The following is a 26708-nucleotide window of genomic DNA, read 5'->3' as shown; positions in this document are numbered from 1 at the left end:
AGCCACAACTACTGAGCCCGCGTGCCACAACTACTCACGCCCATGCGCCTAGAGCCCGTGCTCCGCAACGAGAAGCCACCGCAATGAAGAGTAGCCCCCACTCGCCGCAACTAGAGAAAAGCCCGTGCGCAGCAACAAAGACCCAACGCGGCCAAAAATAAATAAATAAATAAATAAAGAGGGTGCGGAGTTTGGAGGCGTCTACCATGGGCCCGAATCTGGAACACGGAGCAGGTGATGAGAAGGGTGGTGCCCGCTACCTGAGTAATACCTACCAGCTGTTGGCACTTCCTGCCGGCTGGTCGTGGTGCCCGTGTGATCCCTTTGATCTCACTGACTAATCCTCTCCACAAACGTGAGTGGTTAAATATCATCATCCCCATTTACAGCTGAGGAAGCTGAGCCCAGAGAGGTTAAGGAATGTGTCCAGGGCCACGCAGCTACTCAGTGGCAACTTGGGTATGTCAGGCTCCAATGCTGGGCTAAAAACCAACCCCCTGTATAGTGCCCAAGGGGTGTTCTTAGACTCCATGGACTGTTTTGAGGACAGGTGAGGGATCCTATAAATCAGAGCCCAAGGGTACTAGATGGGAGTTTACCCTGGTGGTCAGAGCCTGCATATTGGCTGCAGGAGGGAGAGGAGAGAGCGTGGGTGAGGGTAGAGGAAGCAGTGGGCCTCAACCTGGGGTATCAGGAAGGGAATGAACCCAGACGCCCAGAGCTCCTGTCCCAGCCCTGCCACCGCACCGTGGGCCTCGGGTGAGTCATACCGTCTCTAGGTTCTGGTTTCCTTTTCACTGAAATGAGAGTAACAACCACAATGGCGGCTTTTACTGTGGGCTTCCTCAGTGCTGCGGGCAGCCCTGGGACCCCGGGACGGAGAGGCGTATGGATTAGGGCTTCTGCTCGTGGGTGCTCAGGGGCTAGTGGGGAAGGAGGACCCTCCCCACCGGTGCTGCACATGAGACATGGGACAGGTCAGCCCTCGTGACTGGAAGGGTCTCTGCCAGTTGGGGCTTGAAGGAGGGGAACAGCTCTGGTCCCAGCTCTGGTTGTGGGGTCCTCCTGCCACCTGACTGTTGTCCCTGCAGCCAGAGGGAGAGACCCGTTGACAAGGGACTTCTTTCCCCAGCCCTAGCACTGCCCTGGACTGTCCTCATCGGAACCACCTTCCCAAGCCCTCAGATGAAAAATACCAAGTCCCAGCCACGCAGCATAGTCACCTGGGAGCTTTCTGCGAACACCGATTCCCAGTCTGGGCAACACTGTTTCTAAAAAGCTCCCCGCGTGATTCTCGTCCGCAGCCTGCTTCTCCGGGGACCTGCTGCCCATTCCTGCCGAGGCGATGGATTCATTAGGGCTCGGGAGAGGTTCCAGAAACCAGATGCCTCGGGGGCTTCGCAGCTGCTCCTGGTTCCTAGCTCATTACTGTGTCCCGACCCTTTCGAGAGGCTGCATTCTCCGTGGATGTGCAGGACGCGGGATGTCCCCAGTGTGCCCCGAACCCCTGGGCACCAGCGGCCGGCCTGGGGTTTACGTGAGCCCTCTGGGGCACCTGGGCTTCCTCTGGGCGCTGCTTCCTCCCTGCTCTGGGAAGAGCCTGGATCCCTACCCCTGGGACTGTTGTGTAGGGCCACGCTCAGGTGACTCAGCACAGTATCTCCCAGTACCCAGTGCCTGCTGCCCCAGTGGGACTCAGTGACAGCCAGCCACAGGCCTGGGACAGAAATCAAGCAGAACAGCCGTGGCAGTTTAGAATCTGAATTTGAACCTGACAGGGGTTTTGGAGATCTGATCGATAAGATGCTCTTGCACTCTTGGGTTCAGAATCAGATTTTTCTAGCATTTTTACCTAGATTTGCTTTCTCTGCTTCTAGAGAAATTCTATTTCTTGAAGTTCTACTAGGGGCCAGCCACTTTCTGAACATTGTGTCATAGTAAATTTGCAAGGATTACAGAGGGAGAAACAGGCTTCCCCAAGGAGTTGTGACATATTTGCACATGACTGAGTCAGGATTCGAACCAAGGTTGGTCTGACTTCAAAGCTCATTTCTGTGCACAGAGATGTACTGTAGTTCCAATTATGTAGTCAGAGCTGAGCTGTTCCATACGGTGGCTGCTAGCCATATCAGGTTATTTAAATAGAAATTAATAAAAATTAAACTTAATTAAAAACTCAGTTACACTAGCCAGAGTTCAGCCGCTCTGTAGCCACATGGGTCTGGTGCTATGGTATTGGACAATGTAGGTATAGAACATCTTCAGCACTGCAGAAAGTTCTATCAGATAGTGCTGAGCTAGAGTGACTGAATGGCACAGACAGGAATCCGGGCCTGGCACGTATGGCCGAGGATGGTTAGAGGAGGGGACATGGTGAGCGGGCCGTCTCACCCTGTTGGCATCCGCTATTAGCGTCACCAGCTGTCCTGGTTTGCCTGAGACTGAGGAGTTTCCTGAGACTTGGGACTTGCTTTGTTAAAGCTGGAAAATTCTCATGCAACCTGAGACGAGTCAGTTACTCTGTTCACTGCACAGTGTCCCTGTAGATGTCACGCCTGTGCTCAGGTCCAGGACACAGAGTTGAACAAAAAGTTGCTGAAAGTTCGGGGGGAAGCTAGCTGATGGAGTGGCGGCATCGTTCAGGTCAAATGGGAAGAGTGCTCTGAGAAAGGGGAGCATCAGGTACAGTGTACCCTGAAGCCTCTCTGAAGCGGGGTATGCCTGAGCTGAGAGTGGACATCTGGGATGCAGTGAACCAGGTGAAGGAATTTGGACGTGTGCAGAAACTCAGTGATCAGCCCTGGGTAGTTAGGAGTTGGGAATCTGGGAGATGGTTCTGACTCTGCTGTGATCCTGATGTCTTCACCACAGGCATGTTCCTTTCCTTCCATGCTTCAGATTCTCTCACCTGTAAAACCAGGCAGTTAGACCAGATACCCGCAATAATATTCTCTAGCTCCACCAATGTCACTTTTTCAGGTAAATCGTGATATGTCTTTAAAGGTAACACAGCCCTACACTGACAAAGTGTTTGATAATCGGTTCCCTTCTGTTTCAGAAACAACATCTTTACCTTCTCTGTTAATGAGCTTCTTTCCTTTTCTCCAGTTTGAAAAGGGTAGGGCTAGGGCTAGCCCACAGGATTGAGGTTTTCCTGAGAGGGTATTAAGTCTGGCTGTTTAATTCCCAAGAGGTCTTTTCCTTCCTTGTTCACCTTCTTTCTTTATTTATTTTAATTGTTGAAGTGCAGTTGGTTTACAATGTTGTGTTAATTTCTGCTGTACAGCAAAGTGACTCAGTTATACATATATATATACATTCTTTTTCATATTCTTTTCCATTATGGTGTATCACAGGATACTGAATATAGTTCCCTGTGCTATACAGTAGGACTTTGTTTTTTTATCCATTCTATATATGAGTTTGCATCTGCTACCCCCAAACTCCCAATCCATCACTCCCTCCCTCCCTCCCTCCCTCTTGGCAACCACAAGTCTGTTCTCTGTGTCTGCCTTCTTCACCTTCTTGTTAGATTTCTTAACTCAGTGGTGTGCTGAGCTGCAGCATAGAAAGAAAAAGATAGACCACTTATTTTTATTTATTTTTAAAATATTTATTTATTTCGTTGCACCGGGTCTTAGTTGCAGCAGGCGAGCTCCTTAGTGTGGCTCCAGGGCTCCTTAGTTGTGGCATGCGAACTCTTAGTTGCGGCATGCATGTGGGATCTAGCTCCCTGACCAGGGATCAAACCCAGGCCCCCTGCATTGGGAGCGTGGAGTCTTATCCACTGCGCTACCAGGGAAGTCCCCCAGGCCACTTATTAAAGTACACAGTAATAATTAATGTTATTAGTTTGAAGAAATGATTGGCTAAAGCTTTAAAATATTTTGAACATTTACCAACATGTAAGCACTCTACTATGTAGTGTCTCCACTCCCCCTAAATGAGGGATTTTTTTTTTTTAAGGTTAAAGGCAAATTTATTACCTGGACATAGAGTTGCAAGTACTACAGCTTCATTAAAAATATTGTAAAATATATAAACAGTAGATCATGATACTCTGGAAAAAAGTGTAAGATGTGTATACATCTTCAGCTGAAATCAGCCTGTGCAAGGAGAATGGTTAAGCAACATGTAGAAACTATGTTTTGGATTTTATCCTGCTTCAGAATTCGACCCTGAGAATGGTCCATCGTTCCAGGAGAGTAGGGATGTAGAGGGAAATGATAATAAACGTTATTGCTGAATATTATCTTTGAAAGAGAATAGCTCAGGACAATAGCAGTGTCTCCCCAAATCTCAGGCCCTGGATTTGGGAGAAAGGTGAGCTCCGGAGTCAGGTCAGAGTCCTTCCACTCAGAGGGTTGCCACCTCAGGGAAGAGAGTATGTGAATAAAAGAAGCTCGAGTACATGCATACCTTGTTGTAGTGTGCTTTGAAGATATTGCTTTTTTTTTTTTTTTTTTTTTTTTTTTGCAGTACGTTGTGTCCTCTCCCGTTGCGGAGCACAGGCTCTGGACGCGCAGGCTCAGCGGCCATGGCTCACGGGCCCAGCCGCTCTGAGGCATGTGGGATCCTCCCGGACCGGGGCACGAACCCGTGTCCCTTGCAAAGGCAGGCAGACTCTCAACCACTGCGCCACCAGGGAAGCCCAATATTGCATTTTTTTTTTTTTTTTTGCAGTACGTTGTGGCCTCTCCCGTTGCGGAGCACAGGCTCCGGACGCACAGGCTCACCGGCCATGGCTCACGGGCCCAGCCGCTCCGCGGCACGTGGGACCTTCCCAGACCGGGGCACGAACCCGCGTCCCCTGCATCGGCAGGCGGACTCCCAACCACTGCGCCACCAGGGAAGCCCCCCGATATTGCATTTTTTACAAGTAAAGATTTGTGGCAACCCTGTGTTGTCAGATAATACAAAGTGGCGTAGGATTTAGTGTGGCATAAGTTTAGGTGATGGGCGTCCAGAGGGTGGTGTGATTGATGAAAGCTGCAGTAGTTGTCTTAACGTTGTTATCCACAACCATTCATCTCCTATGTGCTTATTTATTTTTATTTCCTAATTTCTGATTCTGAATATTTAGGGCTGCCCCTGTGACCCTATCCTTTGCGTTTCCTTGTCGCCCTTGGGTCAGAGTCACATTGTGTCACAGTAGCCAATCCACACTCTCCTTGGAGCCTGAGGTCCTCGAAGATGGGAACTTTGTCCTCATGTCCATCTCTCTGGCACCTTTGGAGCTGCCTGGCATGTGGCAGTCAGTCATGACATTCTTATTGAGCAAACCAAGCTGTTACTAGCCAAAGGCCCATGTGTGGTCACTTTCAACTTTGTTGTTTTAGTTGTCAAGGCTGCTATAACAAAATGCCACAGACTGGGAGCTTATAAACAACAGACATTTATTTCTCACTGTTCTGGAGGCTGAAAATCTGAGATCCAGGCGCCAGCATGGTCGGGTAAGGGCCCTCCACCCATGACAGAAGGAGTGAGGGAGCTGTCTGGTGTCTCCCTTATAAGGGCACTAATCCCATTCATGAGGGTTCCACCCCCATGACCTTCCAAAGGCCCCACCTCCTAATACCATCACATTGAGGGCTTAGGATTCCAACACTGGAATTTTGGGGGGGGACATAAGCATTCAGACCAATAGTGCTTGTTACTGACGTATAATATGCATATAAAGAAGGGCACGTCATGATTATTTTTGCATGTGTGTTGATTTAAAACATGAAATGGCAGATGTTTGGAGATAGAAGGCAAAGAGAAGCAAAGGGTAGCATGCTCAGATGTGAGCTATGGAAGGGTCTCCGGATAACAGTGTGAATCCTGAACCAAACACAGCAGATCTTCCAGCCTAGCTGCTGAATGCCTCTTCTGCTTAGCAAAACCCGAGACAGATGCGGACTGGCGTAATTCATCCGAGCAGGGCAACAAGAGGTTTGGAAATGCTCTAAATGAGACCTCCTCATCCTGATTAAGAAATTATATTCTTTTTTTCAAAACAGATTTTTGGTTTCTTAGTTAGAACTGAGGGGTAATGTGAACATATACAAAAATCGCCTTCCTAATTCAGGGTCAGGGAGGCAATGGTAGGGAAAAGTCGGAGAGACTTTTAAGAGACCACTTTGAACTAATTGCAGTGTTAGCAGTTTCACGTGGCTATGGAAACTGCTGAGTGTTCGCAAGTTACTTTTGCAGGGCCCCCTTGAATGTGCAAGATAAGCTAGCTACCTGTGCAGTGATCACATTTAATTTTGTTTCACAAATTTATAGAAAGAATTGATGTGCTTAAAAGTCTATTTTTATAAGTTTGTTAAATATTGCCCCGGTAATTTTTTTACATTCTTGCTAAGTCCTCCAGATAGTATAAAATAAGTTTCAACCAAAGTTATAAGAATTATCATGAATTCTTATAAATAGCTAACATTTGATGAGTATTTAGTATGTATTAGCCACTGTTCTGGGGGAAAGTTTTATTAAATAAGTGATGAAGAGTTGCTGGAAATACTACAGAGCTCGTGTAATTGAACAGGATTATGGGTATACGTTTCTAATTTTATCAACAGGATAGAATGAATCATGGCTAAGAAAAAACAGCATGTGATAAAGAAGCCAATAAAATTACAAGATGAATTTACTGAGGAGAAGGAGTAATTATTTGAATTATTATTTTTTTGTTTAATTAACATTTATTAAGTGTCTTCTGGGTAACAGGCCCTGTTAGGTACTTTTACATCTGCTGTTTTGTTTAATTATGGTGCGTTTTTCACTTCCAGATAAGATTTCCCATGGGCTTCCTTTGACTAATGAGTTATCCTAGGCCCGTGCTTCACAGTCCTGTTTGCACCCTACAATCACCTGGGGATCTTTGGAAAACTATAGTGCTGGTTTCATCCTTAGAGAGTCTGTTTAATTGTACAGGCTTGGGATCCAGCGGCAGTATTTTTAAAGGTTTTCCTCCCTCCCCTGTGGGCTCTGGTTGAGCCGGGGTGAGAACCACTATGCTAGGCTGTTTGAGATGTTATTTCACTGGCAGGAAAATATTGCCTTAAACTCTTCAACAATAAGCAACTATTGCAAACTTCGGGAGTTTGCTGTGCCAGGTGGATATAAGTAAAACACCTGCTTTGCTTTGTCTGTTGCCTATTAACTGGGATATGGGAAGTGTCAGAATAATGATTAAACGAAGCAGGCTAGAAAATGTCACCCTCAGTGTCTCAGACCCAGAATTTCCAGGTGCACTTAATTTGTCACCTGGGTTTTGCTCGGGGGTGGTTTCAGAAACATCATGCCAGTAACTTGCATACTAAGTTTTTTTTTTTTTTTTTAAGAAAAAAGTACTCTAAGGAACTTCTACACTAAAGGTAATTCCTTTAAATGAAATACATATGTATGTACACAGTATAGATCTGCGAATAAAAACTTTAAGAGGACACAGGAATTATGAGGAATTCTTTTGATGGAGGGGTTGTATAGGTCGAAATGGCCTCCTTACAAATCGTGTTTGCTGTCACAGTAAAGTTAATGTCAAAACATTAAAAAAAACAAGGGGGAACTAAGTGGTTTGGGGAGCTCAACTTTTCTTTAAAAATTCTTATAGCCTGAGATCACATAATAGAGATTTAACCTAAAAAATGATCCATAATCCAAGAACATATTCAATCCCTAAAAACTTTTTTAGTCACCTTCATAAATCGATTTGTTTCAGTGGGAACTTTTAGTCCTGCCTAGAAAAATCCCAGGAGTTGTGAAAGTGTGGTGTAATTGGCGGTCAGGTAAAGGAAAGATTCCGTTAGACCCGCCAACATTCAGCATTTTCCCCTAAAATAAGCAACGTTTCTGGTAGGTGTGACTAGATAGCCTTCCATTTAAGAGCGTTGTCCAAAAAAAAAAAAAAAAAAAAAGAAAGAAAGAAAAAAGAAAGAACGTTGTCCCCCTTTTAAAAACATTATATTGCATTTGCTAAGAGACCTTGGGCAAGTCATATCATTCTTTCGGACCTGAGGTTCTTCATTGGTAAATAAGGGGGGCTGTTAGTTTTCCGATGGGGCTTTGCTGAGCACCTCGAGTGGCTTAAAGAGCCCTGGCGGACGAGTGTTGAGCTGGCACCTCTCTGGGTCTCTGGGTTTCGAGCCCTGGCAGAGGAATTTTGAGCTGGCATCTCTCTGGGTCTCTGGGTTTCCCGCTCTGGCCTCAGACAGAGCTGCTGTCTGGGGCAGGTCTGGATGGGTGCTCATTTGCAGAGAGAGGAGATCCTTTCGTTCTGCATGTGTTTTTGAGGACCTACTATAAGTCAGGGATAATACCAGGTGCTGGGGACACCAGGATATGACCAAAACAGAGTGGGAGCCCTCAGGTAGCTTGAAGTGTCCTGGAGCAGACAGACAGGGACACAGATAATTCCAGTGTTTCTTCAGCTAGGTCAGGGGCTGGGGGGGAGAAGGTTGGTCAAATGACTGACCATGTATGTGAGCCTTGGGTGTATTTTTTTAGAAACAAATGACAAGTGGAGGACAGTTCCCTCCTTGAGTCACTGCCTAGTCACTCTCAAAGGGAAAAGAAAGAGGAAGGAGGAGGGCCCGCATGGGATGCTTGGGACTTCCCTCGTGCCCTGGAGTGGACTCAGGGACTTGGCCGTGCTGGTGAGAGGGCTATCGGGAAAAGAGGAGGATCTGGGCTCTCAGAAGACCACAGAATTAGCCCTTAGGACTGGGAGGGCACCTGGGAGGTCATCTAGTCCAGGCAAGTTACTCTGGCAAGCCCACCTGCCTACATATCCAGGTCCACATATCCTATGTCTCTCTTCCTACCTATTGTGCTTGACCTTGTAAATCAGCAGTTTGGCCTGTGGGCCTTTGCAAGTGCCGTCAATTCTGCTTGGATCCCCTCGGTTGGGCAAATTCAAACTTGTCTTTTAGTTCTCAGCTTAGATAACACCTTCTTGGGGAAGTCTTTCTTATACCCATCACTTTCCATCCCCTGCTGAATTAATTAAATACCCTTTCCTGTGATTGCCCAGCACCTGTACTCACCCCGGTTGTAATACTTTTTGTTACTCCATTGTAATTGCTTGTCAGCCTGTAATTGCCCCTCTAATCGATGACAGCCCTTTGTGGCTGGGATGGTTTAATTCCTGGAATTATTCCCATGGCCACATGCTTGGTACATCGTAGGTGCTCAGTAGATAGTTGTTGAATGAATGAGTGTCCTCACTTGACAGCAGCGGCTGCAGGAGCTCAGAGAGGTTCAGTGACTTGACCAAAGTCACACAGCTCTGGGAGACCGAGACGGGACTAGAGCCCATGCTATGAGTCTAAAAAGGAGACAAGATCAGATCCAGTTTCTGGAGTCATGGTCCTGGTTCTCTGTGTCCATATAGAGGAAGTGAAAGAAAGTCACCCTTGTTTTGAGCTGAACACTTTCCTTCTAGGGGAGACATACTCTATCTCCTGGGTTTGTCTCCAAGTGATGCAAAGACCAGCTTACTCTTCATGTTCTTAAAATAAAACCAAGCAAAGAGTTTTGGGGGCTTCCCTGGTGGCTCAGTGGTTAAGAATCCACCTGCCAGTGCAGGAGACATGGGTTCCAGCCCTGGTCTGGGAAGATCCCACATGCCGTGGAGCAACTAAGCCCGTGCGCCACAACTACTGAGCCTGTGCTCTAGAGCCCGTGAGCCACAAGTACTGAGCCCACGTGCCACAACTACTGAAGCCCGCACGTCTAGAGCCCGTGCTTCGCAACAAGAGAAGCCACTGCAATGAGAAGCCCGCGCACAGCAACGAAGAGTAGCCCCCGCTCGCCGCAACCAGAGAAAAGCCCGGGTGCAGCAACAAAGACCCAACGCAGCCAAAAAAATAAAATAAAGTAAAAATAGTTCTTTAAAAAAAAAAAAGTTTTGTGAGAGTGAGTTAGTATGCTTCTTTCCAATTTCTAGGACTCCAGGACCCTAAAATTTTTCCCAAGTAAGCAGCTTGTCCTGTTTTCTGTTTTGTAAATCTGGTCAAAGAATCAGAAAGAAAGAAAGAAAAGTCCTTTATGTAGCTGCACGACATAGCGGGTGGAGTCAGAACTCTCATCATGTCTCTGGGCATCTGTGTGCACGTGCGTGTTGTGTGGTGTGTGCACGTGCATACATGCAGAGTGTGGAGCATGTGCACACATGTGAGGTCTTAGCTTGTGAGTATGTTTAAATGGTTCTTAAATCAAATCCCCTTTCTCTTTGGCCACTGGGCAGTTTTGTGATTTTTCCTTAAAAGAGAATTTTAAACCACACTCAGGCAACAACAGAAAGAAAACCTGTACTGGTGAACGAGAGGATTGCTGGCAAAGTAGCAGGCGTGGTTGACATGATTGGCTGATAATGTTCTCCCACGACAATTAGGAAGGGCCCCCAAACCTTTTGTGAATAAAGTGAGGCTGGTTAAGTGGCTTCCGGTAGTCAGCCCCCGATGAAAAGCAAAGAGAAAACACTAAGGCAGCTGAAGATTTCATCAAAATTAAGGCCGGAAGAGGGCATTCTTCCAGGCAATAATAAGAACGTCTAGACACTGCAGATCTTGCTCCTATCTTCACACTAAATGCTGGTGAATGGGTTCGAATGGGATATTGTTTAACTATGGTTTTATGAAGACTCCCTTTGATTCATAAGTATTTGTCACTGTAAGAGATTTTGAGGGTGACAAGGATGGTGTCATGTACATGTTTGTTTTCCTTTCTCTGCGGTGTAGAAACCTAAAGCAGGAAGCGATTCAGGGGTAGAATGACTAAGACCTGTTCAAACTCAAGTTGAGCTGAGGGTTTTGCTGAGACCAAGACTTGCTGAGGTACCCCAGAGTTCCAGCATCCTTTATCTTAGAATTCTGAGTCTGAAAGGACAGCCAGGCCCCACCTTCTATGTCCCTGGGACAATGCAGTCCAGCCAAACTGTGCCTCCAACAGAGGAGTTTGATTTGGGTTTGCTCTTTACTTGCTGTGCAACCCTCAACAAGTTACTTAACATCTCTGAATCTCCATTTCCTTTTTTTTTTTGAATCTTCATTTCTTTATTTGTAATACACAAGACTACTTTGAACATTAAATGAGAAAAACGTTTGTGAAACATGCTCTGTAAACTATAATGGTCGGGAGAAATGTTATTTGGATTGAAATGCTATTGGATAGAAATGCTATACTGGGTTGTTATTCCTGGTACAGGAAAAAACAACAGTGGTTAGGATTTACTGGAGGCTTTTTTGTGTGCTGGAAACTTGTGACTTGCTTAATCCTTGCTATAACTCTGTTTTACAGGAGAAGAAACTGAGGCCTGGAGTTTGAGTAATTCGTTCAAGGTTACCAAGTTGGTAAGTAACAGAGCTGGATTTGACCACCCGGCTTCAGAACTAAGAGCTTCATTTGAATTATCTTAAGCTTCGCAACAGCCCTAGAAAGTTGAGGTTCAAAGAAGAGAAGTAACCTTGCCCAACTTCATTCCACTGGTAAGGGGTTGTCTTAGTCCATTCAAGCTGCTGTAACAGAGTACCATAGACTGGGTGGCATATATACAACAGAAATTTAATTCTCACAGTTCTGGAGGCTGGGAAATCCAAGATCAAGGTGCTGGCACATTCGGTGTCTGGTGAGGCCCACTTCCTGGTTCTTTGTGTTATAACTTCACATGGTGAAAGGGGCAAGAGAGCTTTCTGAGGTCTCTTTTATAAGGGTACTAATCCCATCCATGAGGGCTGTGTCCTCATGACCTAATTAATCACTTCCCAAAGGCCCCACCTCCAGATACCATCATATGGGGGGTTAGGTTCCAACATATGAATATTGGGGGGGGTACAGACACAAACAAGTCCATTGCAGGGGTCGATTCAGTATTCCCATGCAGCAGTCTGGCTCGAGAACTAGTGCTCTTAACCACTGTAAACTTGCTGCTCTTGTAAGGCCCCTCACGGAAAACCAGTTCTGTGAGCCTGGGTGCCCTCTACCCCCAAAAGGGCACTTCCCTTTTCTGCCCTTTCCCTAAGCTTCCTGGTACCCTCACTCCCCTCCATTTGACTGTCCAGTCTCTGGAGAGGTTTAGCCATAGAACGAAGACAGAACTGGCAGCATGTTATCCAGCAGTCTCTCCTGCATGCCTTTAACTTTTATTTTAGTGGAGGTATGACTTACGGACTGCATAATGCACATCTTTTTAAAAAATTTTAATTTTATATTGGAGTATAGTTGATTAACAATGATGTGTTAGTTACAGGTGTACAGCAGAATGATTCAGTCATACCCATAGAATGCACACATCTTACATCCTGATGAATTTTTAACATGTTACACTCGTCGAGCCGCCACTCAGATCAGGATACATGGTGTTGCCATCACATAAGTTCCCTCATGCCCCTTGGCTGTTAGTACTGCCCCTGGAGATAGCCACTATTCTGACTTATAGAAGTCAGATCATGTCTATCATAGCATAGGTTCCTGCTTCTATCCTATCCAGATCCATATATACTTGCTCCACAGAAACAAAATAGAGGGCTTCCCTGGTGACGCAGTAGTTAAGAATCTGCCTGCCAATGCAGGGATACGGGTTCAAGCCCTGGTCCTGGAAGATCCCACATGCTGCGGAGCAACTAAGCCCGTGCGCCACAGCTACTGAGTGTACACTCTAGAGCCCACGAGCCACAACTACTGAGCCCACGCGCCTAGAGCCCGTGCTCCGCAACAAGAGAAGCCACAGCAATGAGAAGCCCGCGCACCGCAACGAAGAGTAGCCCCCACTCGCCACAACTAGAGAAAGCCTGCGCATAGCAATGGAGAGCCAACACAGCCAAAAATAAAATAAATTAAATAAATTAAAACAAACAAAAACAAAATAGAGGTAAAAATCACACTTTAAATAGCGTGGGTGACCCTGTCTTTCCACCAAGCAGGCATCTCTCTTGGAGTGAGCTGAATGGGAGACACAGATCTGCTGTTCCTTTTGTTGGTCTTCGTTCTGATGGCTTTTTTTTTTTTTTTTTTGCGGTGCGCGGGCCTCTCACCGCTGTGGCCTCTCCCATCGCGGAGCACGGGCTCCGGACGCGCAGGCCCAGCGGCCATGGCTCACGGGCCCAGCCGCTACGCGGCATGTGGGATCCTCCCGGACCGGGTCACGAACCCGTGTCCCCTGCATCCGCAGGTGGACTCTCAACCACTGCGCCACCAGGGAAGCCCTGTTCCGATGGCTTTTTAGGGGGTGAGCATCTTGTGCTATCGGGTGTGTTTCTCATATTTATAGATTTTAATTGTCATCCAACATGGCCCCCAAACCCAAGCTGGCTATTTCTTCTTGTGCTCAACCTAAGAAACCCAACCCAGTGCTGAAGAAAAAACTGGCTGTGTTGCACTTAATGAGAGATGGTTTGTCCGTCTCCATGATGAGGCTTTATTATGGGATTTTCAAGGGGAATTCTGATGCCCTTCCACTTTCATGTTACAAGTAGACCTTAGAGGCTAACCTTTGAATAAGAGGCAGTTATAATGTGGACAGAACCCCATCATGGGTAAGTGGGTGTATTAGACTTGGTGACCTGGAATGCTTCTGGCAACACGGTGGACTGACTTGTGTGACTCCTTCCTGGTAGGAGCACAGAGTTGACTGAAATACAACAACTATATCTAGGGGAGCTCATCAGAAAGGGAAGTCCACAAGTGTCAAAAATGAAGAGAGAAATCTAGGCCAAATGGTTATGTGAGCTGAAAGCATGACAGCTTATGGGGCTTTTGCACCCAGATGGAGGCTGTAGAGTCTGGGAGTTAAGGTTTTAAGACCACAGTGGGTCTAGAAATGAGACCTGGGTCCAAGGTGGACTTGAGTGCCCAGGAGCGTTAAACATTACACGCCTTTGTGAAAAGGGGCTAGAAAAACTCCACTGTCTGGAGAAACAGAGAGGAAGCTTGTTTTGAGTGGAAAAAAGTCACCAGCAAGAAATGAAAAACCTGGGGCTGTACCATGTGTGGTTGTGGAATCTATATTGTTATTGTCATGAGATATGAGAACTCCTCAAGCTGAGAAATTAACATAAAAACTGGCTGCCTGCTGTGGGAATCCCTAACACAAACACACAATCACTCCACAAGGATACTTCAACAACCTAGACCTAACAGGACTCCTACAGAAAGAACCCTAGGATGAGTTCACAATTAAATCATATGGACTACTCAGGAAATGAATGACTTTGAGTTGAAAGTAATAGAACCATCTAAAAGAAACTATAAGATAGTATATATATATATATATTTTTAAAGTATCATTTTTTCATTTTAACTTATTTTTAAAAATTTATTTATTTTTGGCTATGTTCAGTCTTGTTGCTGAGCTCAGCCTTTCTCTAGTTGTGGTGAGCGGGCGCTACTCTTCGTTGTGGTGCACGGGCTTCTCATTTTGGTGGCTTCCCGTTGCAGAGCACGGGCTCTAGGTGCACGGGCTTCAGTAGTTGTGGCATGCAGGCTCAGTAGTTGTGGCTCGCGGGCTCTAGAGTTCAGGCTCAGTAGTTGCGGCACACGGGCTTAGTTGCTCTTGGCATGTGGGATCTTCCCAGACCAGGGATCGAACCTGTGTCCCCTGCATTGGCAGGCAGATTCTTAACCACTGTGCCACCAGGGAAGTCCCAAGCCAGTATATTTTCAAAAGATTAAAGACTAAAGATGATTCAAAAATGTAATGAAAGACGGAAAAAGAATAGGTTGATTTGTAAAGCTGCCACATGGAAATGAAAAGTAGTCATTGAAATTAAAATCTAACAAAAGGGTTAGCTGACAGACTAGACATAGTGAAAGAGATAATTAGTGAACTGGAAGACAATAATAAAGTTTACATTTGTTAAGTCCTTAATATGTGCCAGACACTGTTCTGTGTCCTTGCATTAACTCATTTAATCTTCAGAACAAAATTATAAGGAAGGCATTATCATTATCGTCTATATTTTACAGATGAAGAAACTAAGGTGTAGTAGTTCAAACCACTTGCCCAGTGTCACAGAGCTGGTAATGATGGAGCTGGGATTTGACCCCCAGTTGTCTAGTGTAGCCTAGAGTCTGTGTTTGCAATTACTACACTGTAGAAAATCATCAAGAATAAGCACTAAGTGGGCTTCCCTGGTGGCGCAGTGGTTGAGAGTCCGCCTGCCGATGCAGGGGAAACGGGTTCGTGCCCAGGTCTGGGAAGATCCCACATGCCGCGGAGCGGCTGGGCCCGTGAGCCATGGCCGCTGAGCCTGTGCGTCCGGAGCCTGTGCTCCGCAACGGGAGAGGCCACAACAGTGAGAGGCCCACATACCGCAAAAAAAAAAAAAAAAAAAAAAAAAAAAAAAAAGAATAAGCACTAAGTGATAAAGAGATGGGAATATGGTAGAGGGGCATGGAGGAGAGGAGAGGGTACTACTTAGGTCTCAGCACAGGGACTAGGGGAGAGGCATCATTAGAAGATGGAATAATTAGCTGTCCCTTCAGATCTCCTCCAGTCCTTAGGTTCCAAGAACTTGTGCCCCTACTGAGGGCAGAAATATTCAAAGAAGAGCCTCAGTTTCCACTATAGTATGAATTGATGGGCTGATGTTTAACAAAGGTCTCTCTGGGGGAAAGAAAAGAAGCCCTGACTGTAGCATTTACCGATGTCTATGGTATAAATACTTCCACCATGACCAAGTTCAAGCTACCGACATAATGTCAGTGAACATGGCCTTGGGAAGAGATGTGCGTAGTTGGCTCTTTTGAGCCAGTCTGAGCCAGCTCAGCAAACCAGTGGGTCTGACGTTCATTCTCTTTTAAGCTCTGATCTCTGGGTTGTGCATCCAAGGGGCAGAATGTTCAGGAAGTAGTAGTATCATGTGTAATATCACAGCGGCAGGAAGAGACAGTGGGACAAGAGTGGAGCTCTGCCCCTGCTTTCTTCCCTTGAATTTAAGAAACAAGAAAACATTTTGTGAATGTGTGTGGAGAGACTGACATCCTTATGACACTGTTGGTGAGAATGAAAGTGAATCCAAGCTCTTTGAAGGCCATTCAGCACCATCTGCCAACATTTTAAGTGCAAGTACTCTTTGACCCCGCAACTCCACTTCAAGGGTTTTATCTTATAAATCTCATCTTTCCTGTAGTTACACATGTGTGTGAAGATGTGTGTAATGTATGTTCATTGCAGCATTGTTTGAAATAGCAAGACCCTGGAAGCAACTGAAATAAATGTATGTCAGGAGAGGATTGATTGAAGGGATTATGGTATATCCTTACAGGAGAATACTGGGCCACTGTTTAAAGTAGTAGGTGGTATGTACCAAGAAGGAATCATCTCCAGGATGCATTCTTTTTTTTAATATATGTAAATTTATTTATTTTAATTTTGGCTGCGTTAGGTCTTCATTGCTGCGCGTGGGCTTTCTGTAGTTTTAGTGAGCAGGGGCTACTCTTCCTTGTGGTGCGTGGGCTTCTCACTGTGGTGGCTTCTCTTGTTGCGGAGCATGGCTCTAGGCGCGCAGGCTCAGTAGTTGTGGTGCACGGGCTTAGTTGCTCCACGGCATGTGGGATCTTCCCGGACCAGGGATTGAACCCGTGTCCCCTTCACTGGCGGACGGATTCTTAACCACTGCGCCACCAGGGAAGTCCCCATTCTTTTTTTTTAAATTGAGGTGTTCTTTATAGTTGACATATAACACTATATTAGCTTCAGGTGCACAACATAATGATTCCCTATTTGGATATAATGTGAAATGATCACCACAGTAAGTCTAGTTAATATGCATCACCGTACATAGTTACAACATTTTTTCTTCCTGTGCTGAGGACTTTGCAGATCTACTCTCTTAGCAACTTTCAAATATGGACTGTAGTATTATTAATTATAGTCACCACACTGTACTTTACATCCCCATGATTTATGTACTTTAGAACTGGAAATTTGTACATTTGACCCCCTTTACCCATATTTCCAACTCCCCAACCCCCAATTTTGGCAACCAGCAATCTGTTCTCTGCATCTATGATTAGGGATTTTTTTGTTTGTTTGTTTTTTAGAGTCCACATATAAGTGAGATAATACGGTATTTGTCTCTCTCTGACTTATGTCACTTAGCGTAATGCCCTCAGGGTCCATCCATGTTGTGGCAAATGGCAAGATTTCCTTCTTTTTTATTGCTGAGTAATAGTTCATTATATACATATATATATAATAGATCACATTTTCTTTACCCATTTATTCCAGGATGCATTCTTTTTTATTAATTAATTAATTAATTATTTTTTGGCTGTGTTGGGTCTTTGTTGCGGTGTGCAGACTTCTCATTGTCGTGGCTTCTCTTGTGGCAGAGCACGGGCTCTAGGCATGCGGGCTTCAGAAGTTGTGGCACATGGCTTCAGTAGTTGTGGCTTGCGGGCTCTAGAGCGCAGCCTCAGTAGTTGTGGCGCATGGGCTTAGTTGCTCCGCGGCATGTGGGATCTTCCTGGCCCAGGGCTCGAACCGGTGTCCCCTGCACTGGCAGGCGGATTCTTAACCACTGTGCCACCAGGGAAGCCCCCCTGTTTAACTTTTGAGGAAAAGCTGAGGGCAATGGTGGGTCTGGGGTGGATGGAGAATATCTTACTGTATATCCTTTTTTTAAAAAAAATTTTTACGGAATTCCCTGGCGGTCCAGTGGTTAGGACTCTGTGCTTTCACCGCCAAGGTCACAGGTTCGATCCCTGTTCGGGGAACTAAGATCCCACCCGCCGCACAGAGCAACCAAAAAAAAAAAAAATTTTTTTTTTTTTTTTTTTTTTTTAGGCATAAGCATATGATATTTTTGTTGTTGTTAAAAACAAACTAATTGGGCTTCCCTGGTGGCGCAGTGGTTGAGAGTTCGCCTGCCGATGCAGGGGACACGGGTTCATGCCCCGGTCCGGGAAGATCCCACATGCTGCAGAGCAGCTGGGCCCGTGAGCCATGGCCGCTGAGCCTGCGCGTCCGGAGCCTGTGCTCCGCAACGGGAGAGGCCACAACAGTGAGAGGCCCACGTACTGCAAAAAAAAAAAAAACTAATTAACAAAAACTTCACTTTGGGAGCTTTCAACCCAAACCCCTCTTATTTTTAGGGGAGATTGGCAGGTCTCCACGGGGTTGCTGATCCCTAGCATTTATTGAGCACAGGCCAAGTACCAGGCACTTGCCCGTGTTGTCATACGCTGTGGGTCTCTCCATTGTCTGATGCTTCCTGGACTCTAGTAGTGGCCTGGTCAGTGTGTGATAAACAGTAATCCCATTTTCAGGAAGAGGGGAGGTAAAGTCTTTGTGGGAAGTCATGTGGCACGCAAGGAGAAGAAGTGGAATTCAACAGCAATCTTAAAAGTGCTTTGTGAACAGAGGGAACCAAGCTGCTTCTTAGCAATCCCAGTTATCTGCAAGGAACCTCAAGCCTGTCTCCCTCCTGCCATTAATCCCAGGAATCTCTCTTGAGACCACATGGAAGTGTTCTATCAGTGTTAATTTTTCCAGCTCTAAGATTCTTTGCTCTGGAAAGTTGGAGCTGTGTTTTTGGACCAAATGAATCGCTGATGTGTTTAGAAACCACAAAGTCAAGGAGAATTTGTCCTGCGCTGTCCTCATTTTCTGACTTATTTTATCTTCACAACTCTCCTGTTGAGTTCACATCATCCAAGATCTAAGAGACACTGGCTCTGTTCACTTAAAAAGAGCGACCTTCAGGGCCTTTCTTAGCAAAATAGATGTTCCCAGAGGTGCTTTCATTGTTGCCCTTGTTGTTTTCAGCAATCAGCCACATTTCTAGCCCATCATGATACGTTTTATGGAACCAGAGGCTTGCTCTCTCTCTCTCTCTCTCATCATTTGGTAATAAATTCAGTAAATAGGTTATACGTCTTGAGAGGGCTGTTTTGATGTTTTTTTTCTTGTTTTTGTTTTAGTTTATTTTATTTATTTATTTTTGGCTGCATTGGGTCTTCGCTGCTGAGCACGGGTTTTTCTCTAGTTATGGTGAGCGGGAGCTACTCTTCGTTGCGGAGCACGGGCTCTAGAGCGCAGGCTCAGTAGTTGTGGCGCACGGGCCTAGTTGTTCCGCGGCATGTGGGATCCTCCCAGACCAGGGCTCGAATCCGTGTCCGCTGCATTGGCAGGCAGGTCCTCAACCACCGCGCCACCAGGGAAGCCCCTGTTGTGATGTTTTTGTGATTTGATCAACAGTAATCCGAACGGGCAGAAAAACTGGAGTCAAAACTTAAGTTCATGGAATCAAAATCACAAAACCTGACCTGAATATTATTTAAGAGTGTAACATCATCTGTAACATTGGGGTGAAATTCTTGCAAGGGAGGGCTGTCTGACCCTGCTCTCGGCTGTTGCTGTTTTGTGGGCTCATCCAGAGAGCACCCTTTAGTGCTTTAAGTATCATTGGCCATCCTGCAGTGTGGGATGTAGTGGTTTTAGTTTACTGTGAGATGACTGTGTGTCAACAGTGTTGACTTCCCCAAACAGTAATTCTACCTTCACTGCCTGAATGAAGATCCAGAGGACGTTGAAGTGGTATTTCTTGCGTGAGGCCCGCCCTGACTCCTCCCTGTGTTCCCATTGCTCTGGGCATTGCTTTGTGTAGTATTTATTTAGTTCAAGCAATTATCTTATTGGCTTTATTTTTTTTTTATTTTTTATTTTTTTTGCTGTACGCGGGCCTCTCACTGTTGTGGCCTCTCCCATTGCGGAGCACAGGCTCCGGACGTGCAGGCTCAGCGGCCATGGCCCACGAGCCCAGCCGCTCCGCGGCATGTGGGATCCTCCTGGACCGGGGCACAAACCCGTGTCCCCTGCATCGGCAGGCGGACTCTCAACCACTGCGCCACCAGGGAAGCCCCTTGGCTTTATTTTTTAATGCCCTTTTGTTATTATTATTTACTTATTTATTTATTGGCCGCACCGAGCAGCACATGGAACTTTCCCCGACCAGGGATCGAACCCATGGCCCCTGCAGTGGAAGCGTGGAGTCTTAACCACTGGACCGCCAGGGAAGTTCTATTGGCTTTAAATCATTGTAGTTGTTTGTAGCTATCTCCACCTCAGACCAAGTGCCAAGAAAGATGGCCTGGATCCTCTCGCTTCCTCTGTTTATAACCAGCATGCAGCTTATGTCACGGCCCTTCAAATTTCATGAGTTAGGATTCTTTTGACCTCGTAACAGAACCCCACCTTGAACTGGCTTCCACAGAAAGGGGATTTGCTGGTTTATGTAGCTGCAAAGTCCAGGGATGGAGCTGAAGGCATGGAGGCTTAGACGGTGTTGCTAAGGCTTACACAGGTTTTCTCCATCTCCTGGCGCTGCCTACTATTTCTTTTTGGATTGTGGCGGCAAGATATCTGTCAGCAGTTCTAGGGAAGAAAAGGCCACTTACCCAACAGTTCAACAAAAGTCTTTTTTTTTTTTTTTTTTTGCGGTACGTGGGCCTCTCACTGTTGTGGCCTTTCCCGTTGCGGAGCACAGTCTCCAGACGCGCAGGCTCAGCGGCCATGGCTCACGGGCCCAGCCGCTCCGCGGGATGTGGGATCCTCCTGGACCGGGGCACGAACCTGTGTCCCCCGCATCGGCAGGCGGACTCTCAACCACTGCGCCACCAGGGAAGCCCCAACAAAAGTCTTAATATCTCTGATTGGTCTTCCCTGATTGGTGCCTGTTCCTAACCAATCCCCGTGGCCAGGTGAATGAGATGCTCTGACTGGCCACCTTGGATTAAATGTTCGCCCCTTGAAGAAGCTGGGGTTGGGTCTGCACCTCCCAGAGCCCAAGAACTGAGAATGAGGGAAGGCAGATGTTCCCTGAGAAAATCTGGGAACCGTTTGTGAACGGGGGTTAGGCAAAAGCAAGGGTGTCCAATATAGTAGGCTTTTAATCAGTGTTTACCCAGTGAATGAATTAACAGATGAATGAGCAAACAGGAGCTGCTGCTGATTCTGTGAGCTGTTTATACGATACCCGGAGTGGGGTTTTAACAGATGGAGCCTTTGCAGAGAGGAGGATAAAAGAGAGCCTTGAAATCAAGTCATGTAAGGATGACATTAAATTAGCTGAGATACTTAACAAGAAATAGGAGACATATGATGGCTGTTTCCGAATGTCTGAACGGTGTTCACGGGGACGAAACATTTGCTGGGTTCCTACTTTGTGTCGTAGGCTCTAGGCTAGATGCTTTAATTGCCATCACCTTACTTTTATTTTCATTTTATTTTTATTAGACCACCAATTTATGTTCATTATAGAAAATCCAAAAATGCACAAAAAGAAAAATAAAAGTCCTTCCATAATCTAACTACCTAGGGCTAATTGCTATTAATATTTTGGTGTATATTCTCTCAATCTTTTCTCCCTGTTTTACAGATGCATTTAAAAATTCTTATCTAATCTTGGTAGTTGTGTTTGTCAGAGAGAAACTGGCTTAGAGAGTTGAGGAACTTGCCTGAGGTCCCAGCAGTGGGCACTAGAGTTCTAGGACCAGAATTTGGTCCACACCTGTCAGCCTCAGAAGCCCTCTCTCACTCCCTGGTCTTTGATTTACCTGCTGCATAACCAGCAGTCTGTGTACTAACTAACAGGGTTTTACTACAGTTCTATTCGAGAATCTTGATTTCATCGCTCTTTGCTTATCCACACATTCATCTTTATTCAGGTACTCAGGAAATATTTCACTGGGTGTTTTGTGGGTGCTGGGGGTAGCCCAGTGAATGAAGCAAGCCCCTCTTGGAGCTGACAGTTGAGCTGAGTTCTGCATCACTGTAAATGGTTGAATCAACAGCCTCTAGGGATGTGCAGATCTGGGATACTGCCCATTGCACAAGTCTCACACCTCTTTGAGGAAGCAACCAGCAAAGCCAAAAGGAAGCACCATAGCCAGAAAGTTTTATATATGCCTTCTGCCCAAGACCCCTGTCCTAAAGGGAGTGGGTTTGTGTCGAAGGGTGGGAGGCTCAGGGTGTGTGTTACCTGTCCCAGGGCTGGCTCTGCTAAGTGATCTGGGGTGTGGCCCACCATCGTGTACATATGATGTCTCTATCTTCTGAACTCCGGATCAGAACCCATAGTATGAAGGAGGGTTAGCTGAATGGAAGGAGGGAAATACATATTTCCTGAATATGGCCTACCCTGAGTGCTTTCACATGGCCCTTCTTGCTCAGGAAGATGGGTATTATTATTCTCATTTTACAGGGGAGGAAGCTGAAGTGCATTTGGAGTTTTGACTTGAGCTCAGGCCTATCTGATGGCTCCAAATCCTACGAGCTTCCTCTCCATGCTCCTCTGATAGAGACACATCTGGGGAGTGGGGCTCTGGAAGGTTCTGAAGCCCCAGGTGCTTTGGTTTCATTCCATTCACTTATTTTAAAAAGTATTTATTGGGCTTCCCTGGTGGTGCAGTGGTTGAGAATCTGCCTGCCAATGCAGGGGACACGGGTTCGAGCCCTGGTCTGGGAGGATCGCACATGCCGCGGAACAACTAGGCCCGTGCGCCACAACTACTGAGCCTGCGCGTCTGGAGCTTGTGCTCCGCAACAAGAGAGGCCGTGATACTGAGAGGCCCGTGCGCCGCGATGAAGAGTGGTCCCTGCTCGCCTCAACTGGAGAAAGCCCTCGCACAGAATCGAAGACCCAACACAGCCAAAATAAATAAATTAATTAATAAACTCCTACCCCCAACATCTTAAAAAAAAAGTATTTATTGAAAACCAGGGTCCAGGAACTCTGTCAGGCGCTGGGATGTGGGATGACCAAGACCAGTGAGGGCTCATGCTCCTAGGGAACTTGAAGTCTGAGTTAAGTCACTGGAACAGCGATGATGTTTCTGCACAATTCTTTGTTCAGTGATTCATTCAGCCTTGCAAGAGGGTGTATTAGGCTGCTTTGAGTTGCAAGGGACAGAAAACCCAGTTCAAATTGGATAATTGGTAGAAGCAGCTGAATGGTCCACGTAACCAGAAAATGGAGAGGTAATGTCGGTTTCAGGCACACTTTGATCAGGGCTCCAGCTTTTCCTCTTTTTGTGATTCTCTTGGCTCTGGCTCTGCACTTCTGTCTGTTGGCTCTATTCTCTGGTGACTCCCTTCATAATAGTGAGAGGGCTGCCAGCAGGGCTTCTGTATTGCTCAGTGCCTGGAGACACCACGTAGAATACACGTGCTCGAAGAAGTACCGGGGAGAGCTGTCCAGTGTGGTGGCCTGGCTGCTGGTACCTCTCAGAGCACATGCTTGCTTGTTTACATCCAGGGAGGAAAGAGCTACCATCTCTCCCGAGAGCCCTTGAACAAAATTTCTGAGCTTCCCTCGGATTGGATCGTCTCAGGACACGCTCTATCTCTCAACCAATCACGGTGGCAGAGGAAATAGGTTAACACTGATTGGCTTAAACCATTCCGGACCCACCCCTGGAATTGGAGATGAGGTCTGAATGAATGAGGGGTGCTGCTTGCTGGGAGAGGAACGGAACAGATGTTAAAGGAGCAATTGCTCTCTCTAAGGGGCAGCGTTTAGGATCTGGGTATAGAAAGATGAGTAAGGCATTGTCCCTTCTCTTAAAAAGCTCCCATTCTAGTGAGCTTCCTGAGAGTTTGGCAGTGAACAGAGAAAGGAGTGTTTACATTGTTGAAGGCTAGGCACCTTACATGTTTCCTCAGTTCTTATAATGTTCTTGTCAAGCAGGTATTTCCATTTTACAGGTGAACAAACAACTTCAGAGAGGTTAAGTGGCTTGCTGGCAATTGCACACCTGGGAGAGGAAAGCAAGGTGTTTTGAGCCTGTGGATCCCACATTTCTTCCTCTCCTTTTTGTGATGTAGTGAAAATAGATTAACAAAGACCCTGCAAAGCTTCGTTTAATGACTTCTCCACGATAAGCAGGGCCTTGGGAGTAGTTCTTGCTTTTCGTTTCAGGCTTTTATTAGAGGGATCCTGCCTGCTTTTCTTCTTTAACTAAGTCTAAATGGGAGGAAAACCCCTCTCCCTGGTCCAGATAAGCAACAGATAATTGAATGAGCTTCTGAGAAAAGCAGGACCATTGTTAGCGCACAATGCATCAGGAGAGATGGTTGCATTCAGATAATTTTACAAAAATGATTTCTCTCTCCTTTTGACTTTGCTGCCTGAGGATTCCATTTGGTTTTAAAATAATAGAGTAACTATTATGTAATCGTATACAATGCTTCCTCCCCCTGGGCCCCAAGTTAACGCGCGTGTTCACAACACAGAATACATTTTTTGGTAAAGAGTTAATGTAAAGCCAGAGTGATTCCTAAATTAAATGGCCCAAACAAGGGCAAACAAGTTGGATTTTTAGTTTTCTCCAGACTCTGCAGAGCCTTAGCATCCAACAGAGCAGGAGATGATTTTGCTTGTGTGCTGCTGGCAAAATGTCTGTGTTCATACTGTTGCCTGCACCCAGCGTGCATATCTTGTGCTTTGCTGCCAGGTGAAAGGCCCTTGTTTTGTTCATAGATCTCCTGATCTCACTTCCACCCCAGCAGGCATAATTTCATCCTGAGAGAAAGGAACAAAAAGAGGGAAATCAAAATGATGGTTGGTGAACACTTGACCCATAAGGTTTTCAACTTAGATGCTGTACTTTTTGAGTTTCTGCATCTGCTTTTCACTTCTTTTTAGGTAATTAGTGATGATAATGAATTTACCTATCCACATTTCTCTTCAATTGGCTACTATGTTTTGGGTCTTGGGGATTGAGAATTAACAAACTCATAGTCTCAGTTACTAATAGCTTTTGGTGGCTCTCCTTTGACCAGATGTCCTCCCAGTCTGTCTCCACAAGTATAATATTTTGGCTCTGATGTACTATAGGCCTGGCAAACTTGTGAAAGTAAAGAGGAAACAAGGTATGAGGGTAAACTGCATTAGCCTCAGTGTCAGGGAAAGACCAGAAAAACATGGCTGCTGGGCTCATCTAGTTGACCCTGGACGGTGCCCACCGTAGTTGTCATTAGGGTTAATATTTAGGGGCTATTTGTTGCCACTCATAACCTCACTGACCCAAATGATATGAACACCACTGTCATAAAGGTGGCTGGATTTATGGAACCTGGGAGCAGACCAGCTGGTGTGTGTACACAGGGACATATGTGTCTGTATAGATGTGAATCTTGCTGCCTCTATGATGGTGGTTCTCGAACTTGTCTGCACGTTAGAATCACCTGGGGAGCTTTCAAAATTCCAAAGCCAGGGCAACACGCTAGATGCGTTAATTCACTGACTCCGGGGCTGGGACACAAGCACTGGTAGTTTTTAAGCTCTCCAGGCGATTCCAACGTGCCGATGAGTAAAGGAACCACTGGTGTATGAGAATTATAATAATGACATCATTATCATCATTTGAAAATGAGTAGGGATGATGGTTATGACAGGGGTACTAGCCACCATTATCATTTACCAACTGCTGCCTATAAGCTAGGCAGTGTCCTGGGTGTCTAACAGACAGGATCGCATCCAGTCTGCACGGCAGCCCTGGAAGACAGCTTTATAGGTGGTTGGATAAAGAAAGGAGGGGGTCATGTCTTTGAAACTGATGTCAGCTACAGAGTTGCTTAATCCAGAGCGTCAGGTAAAGTCTACAGAGATGGAGTTGTTGGGTTCCTCGTGTTGATCCCAGAGTGACCAGTGTGGTCATCATTGGGGTTGAGATTTAGGGCTTGTTTGTTACCACAGAGTAACCTGGCCCATCCTGACAGATGCAGCCATCCTTTTAATAACCACAGGGGATTCAGGAGTCCATATGCAAAAGCACATTTTGCAAAATTATAAATTGAGGGGGAGTTTATTTTGGCTTGTGGCTTGGAAAGAGAAATGAGTGTAGTAAACCAGGCTATTAATCTTGGGTTGGTTGATTCGTCCATCAAAATCAATTCAAGGAATCAGGTGAAATAAGTTAATAAAACATTACCTTGTATTTCTGTAGCTCTTTTCTCAATGGAGGACATGGTGCTATGCAAACCTCATACCATTGCTAGTCTTTTTGAAACATCCTAGAAGGACCGTCAGGTTAAGTAGGGCTGTGTGTTACTGAAAGGTAAAAACAGGAACTAATTCACGTTGAAATCTTTATCCAATGTCCATAGAGATGCCTGACCGGAGTCTTGGTGGGTAGTTTGGACGGGAAGTATGGGAGTGGTGGGAAGGGTGTTTGTAATAGAGGGAACAGCATGGGCAAAGACACAACAGCAGGGAATAGTATTTATAGGAACTCTGTGAGTAGTTCAGTATTACCACCAAGAACGATACCATTCCTCACTTAAAGGTGACTGGGAAGTCCCATGAAATCTGCATTTCCACTTGTTTCTTTTTTTTTTTTAAGTTTTACTTATTTTATTTTTGGCTGTGTTGGGTCTTTGTTGCTGCACACGGGCTTTCCTCTGGTTGTGACAAGTGGGGGCTACTGTTCGTTGCAGTGCGCAGGCTTCTCACGCGGTGGCTTCTCTTGTTGCGGAGCACGGGCTCTAGGCACGCGGGCTTCAGTAGTTGTGGCATGTGGGCTCAGTAGTTGTGGCTCGCGGGCTCTAGAGCGCAGGCTCAGTAGTTGTGGTGCACGGGCTTTGTTGCTCCGCGGCATGTGGGATCTTCCTGGCCCAGGGCTCGAACCCGTGTCCCCTGCCTTGGCAGGCAGATTCTTAACCACTGCACTACCAGGGAAGCCCCACTTGTTTCTTTATCCATCCGTACATGTCTCCTAACTTT

The 26708-nt window shown here is 46.0% G+C and overlaps 1 protein-coding gene across 2 annotated transcripts in view; it reads left to right on the top strand.

The window, feature by feature from the left end:
• CYRIB (CYFIP related Rac1 interactor B) overlaps nucleotides 1–26708 on the top strand; it is a 154966-nt gene that overhangs the window by 28414 nt on the left and 99844 nt on the right. Inside the window, exon 2 of one of the 2 annotated variants that reach the window (XM_060115705.1) lies at nucleotides 11284–11336. The gene's annotated coding sequence lies outside the window, so the exon portion shown is untranslated. Of the gene's footprint in view, nucleotides 1–11283; nucleotides 11337–11356; nucleotides 11472–26708 lie in introns of those variants that run through there. The other variant, XM_060115706.1, reaches the window with a different exon arrangement.

This window comes from Mesoplodon densirostris, chromosome 13 (genome assembly GCF_025265405.1).
Source record: "Mesoplodon densirostris isolate mMesDen1 chromosome 13, mMesDen1 primary haplotype, whole genome shotgun sequence".
Classification (NCBI taxonomy): Eukaryota; Metazoa; Chordata; class Mammalia; order Artiodactyla; family Ziphiidae; genus Mesoplodon; species Mesoplodon densirostris.
The sequence above is the reverse complement of the archived record's forward strand: the minus strand, read 5'-3'. Positions and strand labels throughout refer to the sequence as shown.